The 13,544-nt window shown below is 44.6% G+C and overlaps 1 pseudogene; it reads left to right on the plus strand.

Moving 5' to 3' along the window:
• Positions 1-6,485: 6,485 nt before the first annotated feature.
• On the plus strand, positions 6,486-13,544 carry Dnajb6-ps1 (DnaJ heat shock protein family (Hsp40) member B6, pseudogene 1; annotated as a pseudogene).

Genomic DNA, 13,544 nt, shown 5'->3' on the forward strand with positions numbered 1-13,544 from the left:
TGATCGCTCCAGCACCTGCTTTTGTGTTCTGTTCTTTTTATTTCTTATTTTTTCTTCATGATGTCTCCTATAATCCAGGTTAACTTCAAATTCGCTATTCATCTGAGGATGGCCTTGAACTATTTCTGCTTTCCGAAGGCTAAGATTACAGGCATTCACCACCATGCCCAGCTTGTTACTAAAAATTTTAATTCAAAAGTTTGGGTTCCAGCAACTACCATAGGGCTACACTTGCTTGCCTATCCCTGACTTGCCAATTAAGGAGATGGGTAACAGTAAGAAACAGAGAGGATTTGTTCAATGTGGACACTTAGGACATATGAGTACATAACAGGATCCAGTGTGCCCGAGTCTACTTTCAGGGGCTTCTGACTGGGGTTTAGGTTTAAATAGAGGACAAGAGGACAAGTTATGTATAACTAAGCAGTCTTGGTCAAGGTGTGGCCTTGCCCATAACTGACCCTCATTGCTTAGCTCTGGGATTTTAGGTATTTCAAGATGGTCGGAAGTTGATAGACAGCTAAGCTATTAATTGCTGAGGCAGCAGGCTTGCCTTCGTGGGTACTTGGCCTATTTGGTGAAATGAGAAGAGTCCTGAGAGGTTTCACTCTTCCTGGAGTTCAAGGTGACTCAAGAGGGAAAAGGGACAGGGGTTTGGGGACTTAGCTCAGTGGTACAGTGCTAGCCTAGGGGCACAAGGTCAGCTCTGAAAATAAGTAAGTTCTCGGAGGCCAACAGGAAAGGGAAAGGACGGCAGCGACAGCGTATCACTGTGACTCAGTCTAAGTGCAGGCATGAAATGAAGGCAGATACCAGCATTCTAGTTGCCCTGTAGGTCTGAATGGAGTCAGAGCTTTTATGCAAAAGCAGCATCCTCAAGTGTCTGTTTCAAGACGTCTGATTTACCAGAGTTCCAAACCTAAAATTTCTCTCGTGGAAGCGCCTCAGAAGTGTTTTCTGAGACTTCTAGCTAGAATGGTTAAACTCCTGAGCAGAAGAGGAGAAAGCCTGAGGAAATCCAAGGATACCCTTAGGAAAGGGCGGATCTGAGGTCTAGAGACAGAATCTGGTCTGTACACTCCGCCCCCTGTTGGACAGAGAAAGAACTGCAAGTGGCTTTGAGTACGCAGGGAACCGGATGCTGGCTGCCTAAGTGAATTGAATGGCAGCTAGCCCAGCCTAGGAGAGGTGCTGGAAGGAGGCTCCGGACTGTAGTTCGCACTGGATCTCCCCTCTGCCTCCCTCGCAGGAGTCCACATCTGTCCTGGGACAGGCACACAGACTATGTAATCAGGCTCAGCTGGTAATCAGGGAACTGCTAAACAGACGCTAGACTAAATTATCTCCCTGTCCTAGACAAAGTGGCCTTGCAGATGAGGGTTAAAACCAGACAGGGTAGAAAAAACAAAGGAAGAAAGTGGCAGCTGCTAAGGAACACCTGGCCAGTGGCCGGCTCCCAACTGTCTGCATTCACCCACAGAGCCTCCGAAGCCAGGATGGGTTACCAAGGGAAGAGGAGGCTTCCGACCAATGGCATTTAGTGCCAGAATCATTGTTACAGGAGGAATAACCTAGACCCACAATTGCAAGAGAGGAGAGTTGAATCAATTTTCTGCAAATGACCAGCTATGTAAATGTGCGTGACATCATGCCTCAGTTTCCTCTTTTATTCACCGAGGGGGCTGTGCTCCCACTTTCAAGATAGAGATGGTAATAGCTTCCCCCTACCCCTTTCCCAGTATAAAAGTCCATTTCTATTTATGCACTTGTGACATTGGAGGCTCAAGAAGGGACTTTGCAAGTGTTGCTAGAAGGTTCCAACTTCACAGGGGTGATGGGGGAAGGGGAGGGGACTTAGGAACAATAGAGATTGTGTAGAAGAGGAACAGCTCTGATGTTTGGAGGGAGACATCCCTGGCCTATTCAGTAGGTGACTGGGTACATGGTGTTGAGCCAAAGTGAGCTGAGCATGCTGTTGTCCTCACAAAGCATCCTATCACTGGGGGCTGGGGATGGGGCGGGGACCAATGAACATTGAGCAAATGCTCACACAGTGTAAAACTGCCCCTGTTCAGTACTAGGAAGAAGGGATGGGAGTGTCTCTGGAGTGGACTTGATCCAGCTAGGGAAGGCCATTGAGAAGACGGCAACTATGCTGAAGGAGAAGACAGGTGGGCCAGCCAGGTGGAGAGAGGAGGACAGGAGCGTCCCATCTGCTGGGGGAGCACAGCAGCTGCAGGTGGGCGGGGCTTGTCCTCCACTATGTGTTACTGTGTGGCTCTGCCTTAGCTGTACTATCTACCTAGTTTATAACACTCGGGCTTGAGGCAACTGAATACAGAATTGAAAACAAAAAGCTAGCAGTAAAAGATTTCTGAACACACAGAGACCAAAATCAGACTCAAAAGCAGGCACATAGTGAATCTGAGGTGTGTCTGATGGTGTTTGCCTCTGTTGCACTGTGCCATTGCTGCAGCTCTGATTCTGAACCAGACTTTCCAATATGGCTGCCAACAAGCCACGTGAGGCCAACGCAGTTAGTCTGCCTGAAACACCTCTGCTCAGATTCCAAGCGGCTGTGTGATGCAGACTGCGGTCGCTTTGCTTTAGGAACAATGTTTTCTGCCCTCCAGGAAACAACATGACTTAATTATGCAAGCAGGCTTTGGGTATTTTCCTACTATGTTTCCTCAGCTTGTAAGAATCCAATGAGGTTATGTTTGCAATGTGTTGTGTTGAATATTTAATTAAAGAAAACTGTTTCGGTTACTGACTTGAGTTTCACTTAAGAAAAATCATTGAGTTTTGGCTTTGGATTAGGACAGAAATTCAAAAAACTTCAGAAATGAGCCTAAACATACTTCTGTCATTTTGTACTTTGCATTTGTGCAAAGCATCAGCCTTATCATTGAATATTATAAAATAAAATCACAGGTCAACTCTGACAAATGTCGAAGGTGCTGTGTCCCACAGTGTCAGACATTCATCTAAGATTTAATTCTTCAATTAAAAAGGCACATTTTACCAGTATGGTTGCATTTGTCCTTACATATGACAAAATTATATGTATGCCAATTGTTTAAAAATATATTTCTTTATGATTTGTTATCCTAAATGTTTGAATTACATTCCTATTTTATATACTTGTATATCTTGAGTCACGGAAAATTTTCTGAGGCAAAAAGGGATTAAAAGTGGAAAAGCTTAGGGAGCCTGATTACATCATAATATATCGTGTTTACAGCAAGAAGGTGGGGGCCAGAGGCAGGTCCTCCTGCCACAGCCACATGGCAAAGCAAGCTACAGTGACTACTGAGTGCTGGGTGACTTGTTTCTTAGAATCATAATAGCAGGTGCTGACAGGTTTAGTTGGCACGATGTGGGACAAGTCCTGCCCACACTGCTCTGGTGCTGATCCAGGCCACTTCTACCTGGTTCTTACTGGCTAGACAGCTCAGTGAAACCCTCTGCTGAAGGAGAAGTTTGCACCCTACTCAGGAATAAAAAGCCCAGAGTCCTCGCCATAAATAGTAACAAGATAGTATGGTGGGTGCACTCAGGGGTTTTAAACTTTTCCCCACTTGCCTTCCCTTTTGCCAACTTTTACTGATACCAGATTATAAGGACATTTATTTTAAACAACTGGTTGCTGACCATGCAATTTTATCCTTTATTAGGAACACAAGCAAACTTGCACGGTGATGAAATGGGTGAGCTTAATTTTACATAAAGAATTAAATCATGGCTAACATGCTGAAGGACATTGCAGAGTGAGGGCCAGTGGGTGGCGATCTTGGCTCAGCCTGCCTCAGAGCCATGTATCCTGTTGAGTCCTGACTGCAGGCAACTGTGATCAAGGGTAGCTCTTCTCAGGACAGGTCACTCACTGGGCTCAAAGTCAAACCTGATAAATAGAAAATTCTATTTACATTATGTCCACTAACATTCCACTGGGCAAAAAAACAGTCGCCAGAGGGTGAGGACGTGAATATTGCATGCCAGTGGGAGGGGCGGGAGATGAATATTTGCTCACAATAATCCCAGTGACCACACCATCCATACCAGCAGCAGTCTAGAGCAGGTATTTGAACTGCCCACCACTTCCTCCTTGTCCTTCATAAGCTTCAGTTAAATCCTCCCTGGAAACGTTAGGTTGCCTCAGTTGTGCTGTGAAGGGTGCAGGGGAACAAGTTTGTCCACCATTGAACCTGAGCATTAAGTGGAAGTGATATGCCCGAGTCCCAAATGGGAGATGAAACTCAGGGGACCATTTTCTAAGAATTCCTCCTGTTGGAGAGCCATAGTCCTCAGGGCTTTTCTTTCCAGCACTCCTCCCGGTTGGCTCTGGGGATGAGTACAGAGTTCAATTTCAGAAGAAAGCAGTCTCCTTGAGTGTGTGCACTGAGTCAGATGACAGTATATGTCAATACAATGTACCAGGATGACTCTGGGTGCCTCCTGCAGCTGTGTGAGCATCATCAAAGCAGGGAGCATGGGACATCCCTGCTCACGCCTTACCTCTCCTGAGGGACATGTCTGCCAAAGCCAACAGCTCCAAATACTCAGCTTGTGAATCTTAAGGAACCTCTGGGCCAGATGACCTCCCAGGTCTCTGTTATAAGAAGAACCAGCCATCACCTCCACCAGAACCATGTCACCCTCAGAAGAAAGGTTGGAGCTGTCCTTTCCTCGAGTCAGGACTCCTGGTTGCAGAAAGCTTGGGTCCATCCTTCTCTGCTAGTCTTTTTACACACAAAGTCCCCTGATGTGGCTAGTGTCTGCTCTGGACTACTGGTCTTTAAGAAGCCAAGGAGAGTTTCCTTGACCTACCACATCTACTTAAAACATCAAAAAGTTATATAGTGAAAAAATCATCTTTTATTCTATAAACTACCTTAGCAACATTGTTAACAGCCAATTAACATGCCTTTCATATCCATTCATCTGCTCATTCATTCATTCATTCATTCATTCATTTTGCAGTACTGAGTATCAAACCCAAGCCTTGGTCCATGGTAGGCAAGCAGCCTGCCAATAAGTTATAGCTGCAGCAGTCAACTTTTCAAATATCTGTGTGACTCTGCCCTTCAGTTTGATACACTGATGGATATTTCTAGGTGAATATAATTCTTTCTTCATGAATATAGCTTTTTATAATGACTTGAGATCAAGTTGATTAACTCCTTAAGAAAGAATAATTTAAAATTATTCTTAGCCCTTTATATATCCATACGAATTTTAAAATCAACTTGACAGTTTGTATCAAAATGACTCCTGAACATTAACATTAACATTAAATTGAATCTACAGCTCAATTGGTTATTTATTCATTTATTTTTTGTGCAAGTGGGTGGGTGGGTTGGTGAATTCCAGTGGAGGTCAAAGAACAACTTGTAGAAGTCAGTTCTGTCCCTCTACCATGACGAAGGGGTGTTTGAGAGCAGAAAAACAAAAACGACTTGAAGTCAATCATGGGATACAAGCTGACAGCCTGATCACCAACAGTTCATCCAGATAACTCTTACAGACCAAAGCCAAGTCTTTTATTTACATATCAATCCAGTCATTTACTCAAGGTTTCCTTTAGATTATCCCTTGAATCAGCATTCCATCACCCCAGCCCCTTGATTCTTAAAAAGAAATAGCAAGCACATATTTTTTAACATTGCAAATTAATTCAGAGATCTGTCTGCCTTAGTAAGCACAGACAATAACCTAGCTTGGTGGGAGCTGCCTCCGAGATCACCATTCCCACCACACCTGGGTCTGAACTTGCTCTGTTCCAGCTGACCTTGAACTCGGGAATCTGCCTGCCTTCATAAGCACAAACAATCAACTTAGCTGGGTGGGATCTTGTCCTGCTTTTGCAACTCGACAACTCTCTTCATCTCTCCCTTATTATTTTTCTGACAAGTTGGCTCATAGGTCACTGCAATACTTTTATAGCTTTTAGTAAATGGTACAGCATACTTAGAGTTTCTGGCAAATAACTTATGAGGTTATTTTTTCTATACAATCATATCATCTACAAACTTATTTTAAATTCATATGTGTTGTATTTCTTTTTCTTGCCATATCACATTGTAGAGACCTCCAGTATGATGTTCAATAAAAGTAGTAAATGCAGCAAATTCCCTTACACTGACTGCCTAAGAATTGCATTGTAAGAAGCAGAAAGTTCTCTTTCCTTTTTAAAAACAGATTTATTTATTTATTATCTGTATGTACACTGTAGATGTCTTCAGACACACCAGAAGAGGGCATCAGATCTCATTACAGATGGTTACAAGCCACCATGTGGTTGCTGGGATTTGAACTCAAGACCTCTGGAAAAGCAGACAGTGCTCTTAACCACTGAACCATCTCTACAGCCCCACAAGTTCTCTTTCTTCTCACCTCTGCTATCTGCTCCACAACCACCACCACCATGTGTGAGTGCATCTGAAGCTTACTGCCTGGAACATGGCACCTAGCCTTATGACAAGATGGCAAGAGCCAAGACCATCAGAGGAAAGATGACTCCTTCAATACTTTCCTCAGTGAGACAGGTGCCCAGGGCAGTGTTCATAGATCAGAAACCCACGGTCATTGGTGAAGTTCACACTGGTACCTACTTCCAGCTCTACCTCCCCGAACACCTCATCACAGGCAAGGAAGATGCTGCCAACCACTACCTTTTGGCTCCTACACCATTGGCTTACAAAGTTTCTAGCTAGAAGCTCTCTTACATTTGTTCCTTTACACTTCATCCTCTCTGACTGTTTTTTTGCTATTTCTTGTAATCACTTTTTTTCTAGAAGTTACTGTTGGCCTTACCCATTTCCTTCTTCCCCTTTCCCTGGTGAGGTTTGTTAAACTGCTTGGGTCTGTGGACTCATGGTTTCAATCAAACCTGGAAATTGGCCATTTATCTTAAACATTGTATCTGATCTTCTTTCTCTACTCCTTCAGAGACTCAGATTATAATGTCCCAGGATACTTAATAAATGTCTTGCAGACTAACAGCTTGGTCTGTCTGTCCTTTCCCTCCCTCCATTCCTCCCTTCCTCTTCCTCTCTCTTTCTTTTTTCTTTCTTTCTCCCCCTCTTCCTTCCCTTTCCTTTTCTTCTTTCTTCTGTCTTCCTTTCCCCTTCCTCCCCTTCTCCTCCCCTCTCTCCCTTCCCTCCCTTTGTCCTTCCTTCCTTTTCTATTTTGCTCCTCCTTTCTCCTTATTCCCTTTCTCCTCCCACCCTTCCCTTCTTTTCTATTTTAGAGCTGTTTTTCATTGTTTCTTCTTGTGTCTTGCTTTTCTCCACTAAAGTCAAATCTGCCTTTATTTCCAGGTATTGTCTTTGCTGTGTTTAGAAGTCCATTTTGCTTTGCTGGAGAGGACATATTACTTGCTACTTCAACACTTAGTTTGACCCACTCCAGTAGCACCTCCACCACCTTCCCTTCCTAGTTAAGACAATCAACAGTGTTTACAGACATTGCTATGCTTAACTAGGTCAATGCACTTCTTAAAAAGAACTCAGCCAAGGCCAGGATATTTGCAATGTGTAGACATGGGTCACCTAGCCTGTTAGTTTTGTCTTCTTAGGAAAATCATTTAACTCCTGAGTTTATAGATTCCCATCTAGAAATGGTTGTGCAAGAATAAGATTAGCTAGCTGTGTAGGAATTTGCTGAATTCACAAACAGGTGGAGGAGGTATGTGGGACCCACGGTCTCTTTTTCCAAGCTCTCCTACTTCACCACTTTGGAAGCTTGCTCTAGTTGTGAGTCAGAGGGAAGATTAGCAGTCCCTTTGCCTTCAGAAGGAGGGGCTGAGGAATATTTTTGGATACTGTGAACCCAGGCCACACATTGCAAGATACAGTGGCTATTCTTGGAACCTTGCTGAGATGATGAAGTGGGGATATTAAGAGTCCATAGGTGTCAGACGCCATGTCCTATGTCCCAGAACACCAGAAAGACTTGCCTCACACCTCATTGGGTTATGTACCCACATGTCCCTATATAGATGGGAACTAAACCACAGAACAGTCTCTTCAAGAAGCATGATCACCGTCTTGGTTGTCTACTGAGGACAATAACCAGGGAATTCTGAGACCATGTTGGAAGTCTGCTAGAATGGGAAAGCAGAAATAAGAATCAAGAATGGCACTAGAATATAACTCAGGAAAGATGAAAGGAGCAGGCCATACCCCAGATACTTCTTTGGAAACAGCTAGGGATAATGTTCTTCCCAGTCTATACTTAACCTACAGTCTGTCAGACAAGAAGACAGAGCTATAAAGAGCAACTGACTACACAACTGGGAGAGAGATGCAGGCTCCTGCACCAGAGTGAAGTGGGCTGCTTATCCAGGCTGTGCGAGCCAGGGAAGGAGCCTGCTACTCAAGTATTTACCCAAACCCTGGACTGTGTCCACAGAGAGCACATCTCAGTGGGTGGACTGAGAGCTGCTTCAGTCTTGCCTAGAACATCTCCAGGGACACTTTTGGACTAGATAATTCCTTCTTTGCCTTGAAAAACATTTGTTGCACCCCTACATCGACCCACTCCACTAGCACCTTCACCAACTTCCCTCCAGAGTTAAGGCATTGGACCCTGTTTGCAGACATTGCCAAAGGTCTCCAGGGGAAGCACAAGCAAAATTGTTCCTGAATGAGAAGCACTGGTCGAGCCTTCTGGTTTTAAATCCAAAAGTGGCAATGTTTGTAATGATTCCCAGGGCTAGAGCTTGGTGTGAAATGTAGGTAGATCTACAATTTAAAAAATTAATGGGGTTGGGGATTTAGCTCAGTGGTAGAGCGCTTGCCTAGCAAGCGCAAGGCCCTGGGTTTGGTCTGCAGCTCCGAAAAAAAAGAAAAAAATTAATTAATTAAAAATATATATGCATATGTGTATGTATATCCAAAACTTACACTAACTTATTTATGTCTGTGAAGCCACAAGGCATTATTTATATGTCCCCCACCCCATGCACTTAGCAGAGGCAACAGTGTGGGTCATTACACATGCTTGAGTCAGAGTCCCAGCTGCTCAGGTCCCAGCTTCTTTTGTTGTTTGCATGATGTTGGACAAAGGAATCATGTCTCTGCAACTCACAGTCTTGGTCCATAGTGCAGATGACAGCAGCCACCTCACCGTGCATCTGTCACGCAGGCATCCTGCTCATCCACAGGTGTAGAGGGCACAAGCACCACCCCGGATGAGGGTGGTGAGTCCTACACATGGCCAATTCTAGCACTTCTCAGCTGAAGTGGGGAGATGAAAGTGTTTTAAGTGTTCATGGGAGTAGCACTAAGCTTCCTTCCTTTCTTTTAAAAATAAGTACCCCATATACTAACAGAACTGTCCTGCCACCCAAAATAAAACTGCCGAGAACTTTCAGTTTTCCAGGAGCCCATGTGGTCCCTAGGGCGATCAGCTGGGCACCCCGACCACCACTTAGCCACCACCATGGCTTTGCCCATTGCAGAACTTCCAGTTATCATTATCCCTAGCCATCGCCAGCCTGTCTAAGCTGTGCCTATAACCACTGTCATAAAAGGCAAGAACTACAGGGAATGCCAGGGCTGAGGTACAAGTTAAGATCAAGCACATTAACACCGTTAATCTGAGTGAGAAGAACTGATCTCTGGAGTCTGGTTAGTTTTGTTTATCAGACTCAAATCCAAAATTGCATACCTAGATGTCTCCAAAATATCTCATTGGAGTTAAGAAATAGTTCCGTCATTATAATGAAGTTGGCCTTTTGTGTTTTAGGAGTGAAGAGACAGTTCATATCTGTGCTTCCTTATTTGTCTGAAGTGTTTACAGTTAGCATAAAGTCTGCCTAGTCTGGCATTGAGACTGTTTACTGTGGCAGTAATGTTGACTGATAAACTTGATGGGATTTAGAATCAACCAGAAGACACACCTGCAATTGTGTCTACAAAGGACTTTCCGAGGAAGTTTAACTGAGGGAGAAAGGCCCACCCTGAACTTGGGGGTAGCTCTCTTAAATGCTTAGCACAGTTCTAAGCTTTTAGAACTATGAGAAAGACATCCCTGCTGCTTATGAATATCTCAAGGACTGAATAACGAGGAGAAAGTGAGTAGAGCCCCAGCACCCATCTGTCTCTGGTTCCTGACTGAGATGACATGTTAACTGTTGCCCAAGCTTCTGCCACCATGCCTTCTTCCCTGCCACAAGGCACCCTCAAACTGTTAGTGAAAATACGGCACCAGCTGGGAAACCCCATCTGCTCAGTTCTATGGAGGAAACCTCTGGCTAATACACCACGGGGGTGGGGGGGAGACAGACACAGACACAGACACAGACACAGACACAGACACAGACACAGACACAGACACAGACACAGACACAGACACAGACACAGACACAGACACAGACACAGACACAGACACAGACACAGACACAGACACAGACACAGAGAATGAGCCTATTATATACTTTTCCTTCCTGAGTCGCATCTTGTCAAGCATGTAGATACAGCAATGAGAAGAGTAACTGACACACTTTCCTACATTCCTCCGTCCTTTTGGCAATGATGATAATTCAAGGCTTTGGAAGGGCTCACCCCACCAGTATCTGAAAGATTCAGGATGAGTCCTTTGCCTGGGCTGGAGCTTTTAGAGGCATATGCTAGCCAAACTAGCCTTTCCTCCCGTAAGTTGTCTTGGCCTTGGTGTTTATCATAGCAACAGAAAAGTAACTAAGACGCAGCAACCCACAGCTGCCATCTCCAGTTAGTCAAAGCTACGTCGCACTAGGGTTTTACTACTGGATTCTTATCATAGTCTTATTTAAATATCTCTAGTTTTTCTCATTGCTTAAGAATACCCCAAAATACAAACAAACCCCCCTAAACTAAACTACCTGAAATAACTGTAACCAGCCACCCTCAGTGTTGTGGTGTTAGTGGCAAGTTTTGAGGAATCAGTTAGGTCTTGAAGGTATCAAGGTATTAACTAGGTTTGGCCTTATAGGTGCGTTGCAGGCAGAAGGCATCTTCTATGAAATGTGAGGTAAGGCCTTAACAGCCACTAAGTCTGATGGCACCTTGATCTGGGAACTCTAAGCTTTTAGAACCATGAAAAATACATTTCTGCTGCTTATAAACCACCTTTTTTATAGTACTCTGTTATAGTAGTCACAATGGCTGAGACTGAATTCCTATTTTCTAACACTCCTGCTTTTAGCTCAAATAGAGCAACAGGAACAAATGTATCTTTCTATCTTTCCTACCCCCACCAAGAAAAACAAAGGAACAAAGCAAAACGCCTGCTACAACAGTGTTTAAAGCACCATCCATCTAGGCAGGGGAGGTGACTTAGTGGAAAAAGGGTGAAACTGGGAGCTATTCGACCTGAAACAAAGTTCCTCAAATAAGGACTCTGAGACTTAATATTACATGAATAAATGTCTAGGCCAAAAGCTCTGGCTTGTTCCCTGACTGGCTCGTAACTTAATTACCATTCATTCTATTCTAAGTTCTGCCTTGTGTTAGTAACCTCTCTTCAGGTTCATGCATCCAGCTCCCTCAGTGTTTGGGTGAGTTCTCACACCTGACTATTTCCCAGAAAACCCTCTCTCTCTGCCAGAGGTCCCACCTTCCAATCTTGCCTCAGCTCATCGGCCATATGCTTTTTTTCTGACAGGGGATGCTTCCATTCGGTACAAGAGGTTCTCTCTACATGAGGGCACTTGCTGTGCAAACCCAAGGACATGAGATTTATCCCCAGGATCCACATGGTGGAAGGAGAACCAACTCCAGTCAGTTGGTCTCTGATCTCCACATTTTCCTGAAGAGAGCGTCTGGGAATCAGATGACAGGGGTAGAGTCCCTGTGCTGTGATAGAGCAGAGGGTCCAAGAAGATGAGAAGGCTTAAGGTCCTAAGTACAGATATCACAAAGATTGCTGCCAGGGCTGCAGAGATGGCGCAGCAGGGAGGAGCCCTTGCTGCTCTTGCAGAGGACCTGGATTCAGCTCCTAGCCTTATACAGCCTCACGAGCGTCTGTAACTCCAGTTCCAGGGGATGCAGGGCCTTCTTTTGACTCTTGCCAGCCACCAGGCAGGTATATGGTGGCAGAGACACACATGCAAGCAAAATACACAAATAAAATTAATACGTCTTAAAAAATTAATTAACGAAGACCGTAAGATTGCTACCTGAGACATTCTAGAAGATATGCTGAGGACCAGCCTCAAACACGGAGCCCATGTGCTTATTTTAAAGGAAATTATCTGAGATGAAGAAAGAATGATCCACAGGGCTAGACAGGAGGGGTCAAGAAGCAGAGCTCACACAGAGCCAGTCAGGGCTTGGACTTCTAGAGCTGAAAGTCATAATGTTCACGGTGAAAAATACACTCGCTGGTGATAACAACAGATTCGGTGAAGGGAAAAGATTAGAGAACAACCTCGAGACCCAGAAAGAACACAGCAATATAGCAAAAACGTCAGCTTTGGCATTTCCTGGCTTACCCAGAAAAGAAAAAAAAATGTTTTTCAGAGACAACAACAAAATACAGATACCATTAGTCGACAGTAATGGACAGAAGAGAGGGCCCGGTGGTTAAGAATACATCCTGCTCTTGGGACGAACTAGAGTCTGCTTCCCAGCACTCAGGCTGGGCCGCTCACAAGCACCACCTTGAGCTCAGCTCTGAAGGATCTGAGCTTCTGGCATTCCCAGGCACACGAACTCCCATGCACATAGCCCACCACATAATTAACATGCTAAGAATAATAAGAGTAATAAATGGCACCCAGACAGGAATCCCGAAAATAGAGAAGCAGAGCAGAAATTCAAACAAGTAGCTGAGGCATATGAGGCGTTATCAGATGCTGAAAGCGGGACATCTATGACAAATATGCAAAGAAGGATTAAATGGTGGTGGTGGAGGAAGAGGAGGAGGAGGGAGGAGGAGGAAGAGGGGGAGGAGGAAGAGGAGGAGGGAGGAAGAGGAAGAGGGGGAGGAGGAAGAGGAGGAGGGAGGAGGAGGAAGAGGGGGAGGAGGAAGAGGGGGAAGGAGGAGGAAGAAGAGGAGGGAGGAGGAAGAGGAGGGGGAGGAGGAGAAGGAGGTGGAAGTCATTTTGACAGTCCGTTTGATTTTGGCGTCACGTTCCAGAGCCCAGATGATGTATTCAGAGGATTTTTTTTTGGTGGAAGGGATCTATTTTGACTTCTTTGAAGACCCATTTGATGACTTTTTTGGAAATGGAAGGGGTCCCTGATGAAATAGAAGCAAGAGGTGCTGGCTCCTTTTTCCCTGCCTTCAGTGGATTTCCTTCTTTTGGAAGTGGATATCCCGCTTTTGATACAGGCTTTACTCCATTCCGGTCACTACATCATGGGGAGTCTCGCTTCATTCTCTTCAGCATCATTGGGCAGCAGTGGGCAACTTCAATGTAAAGTTCAACTAAGATAGTTAATGGCAAAATAGTCACTGCAAAGAGACTAGTGGAGAATGTCAAGAATGACATTAGATGGAAGTCCCTGACGATAAATGGTAAGGAGCACCTGCTATGCTTGGATAACAGGTGA

This window comes from Rattus norvegicus, chromosome 2 (assembly GCF_021556685.1).
Source record: "Rattus norvegicus strain SHRSP/BbbUtx chromosome 2, alternate assembly SHRSP_T2T, whole genome shotgun sequence".
Lineage (NCBI taxonomy): Eukaryota > Metazoa > Chordata > Mammalia > Rodentia > Muridae > Rattus > Rattus norvegicus.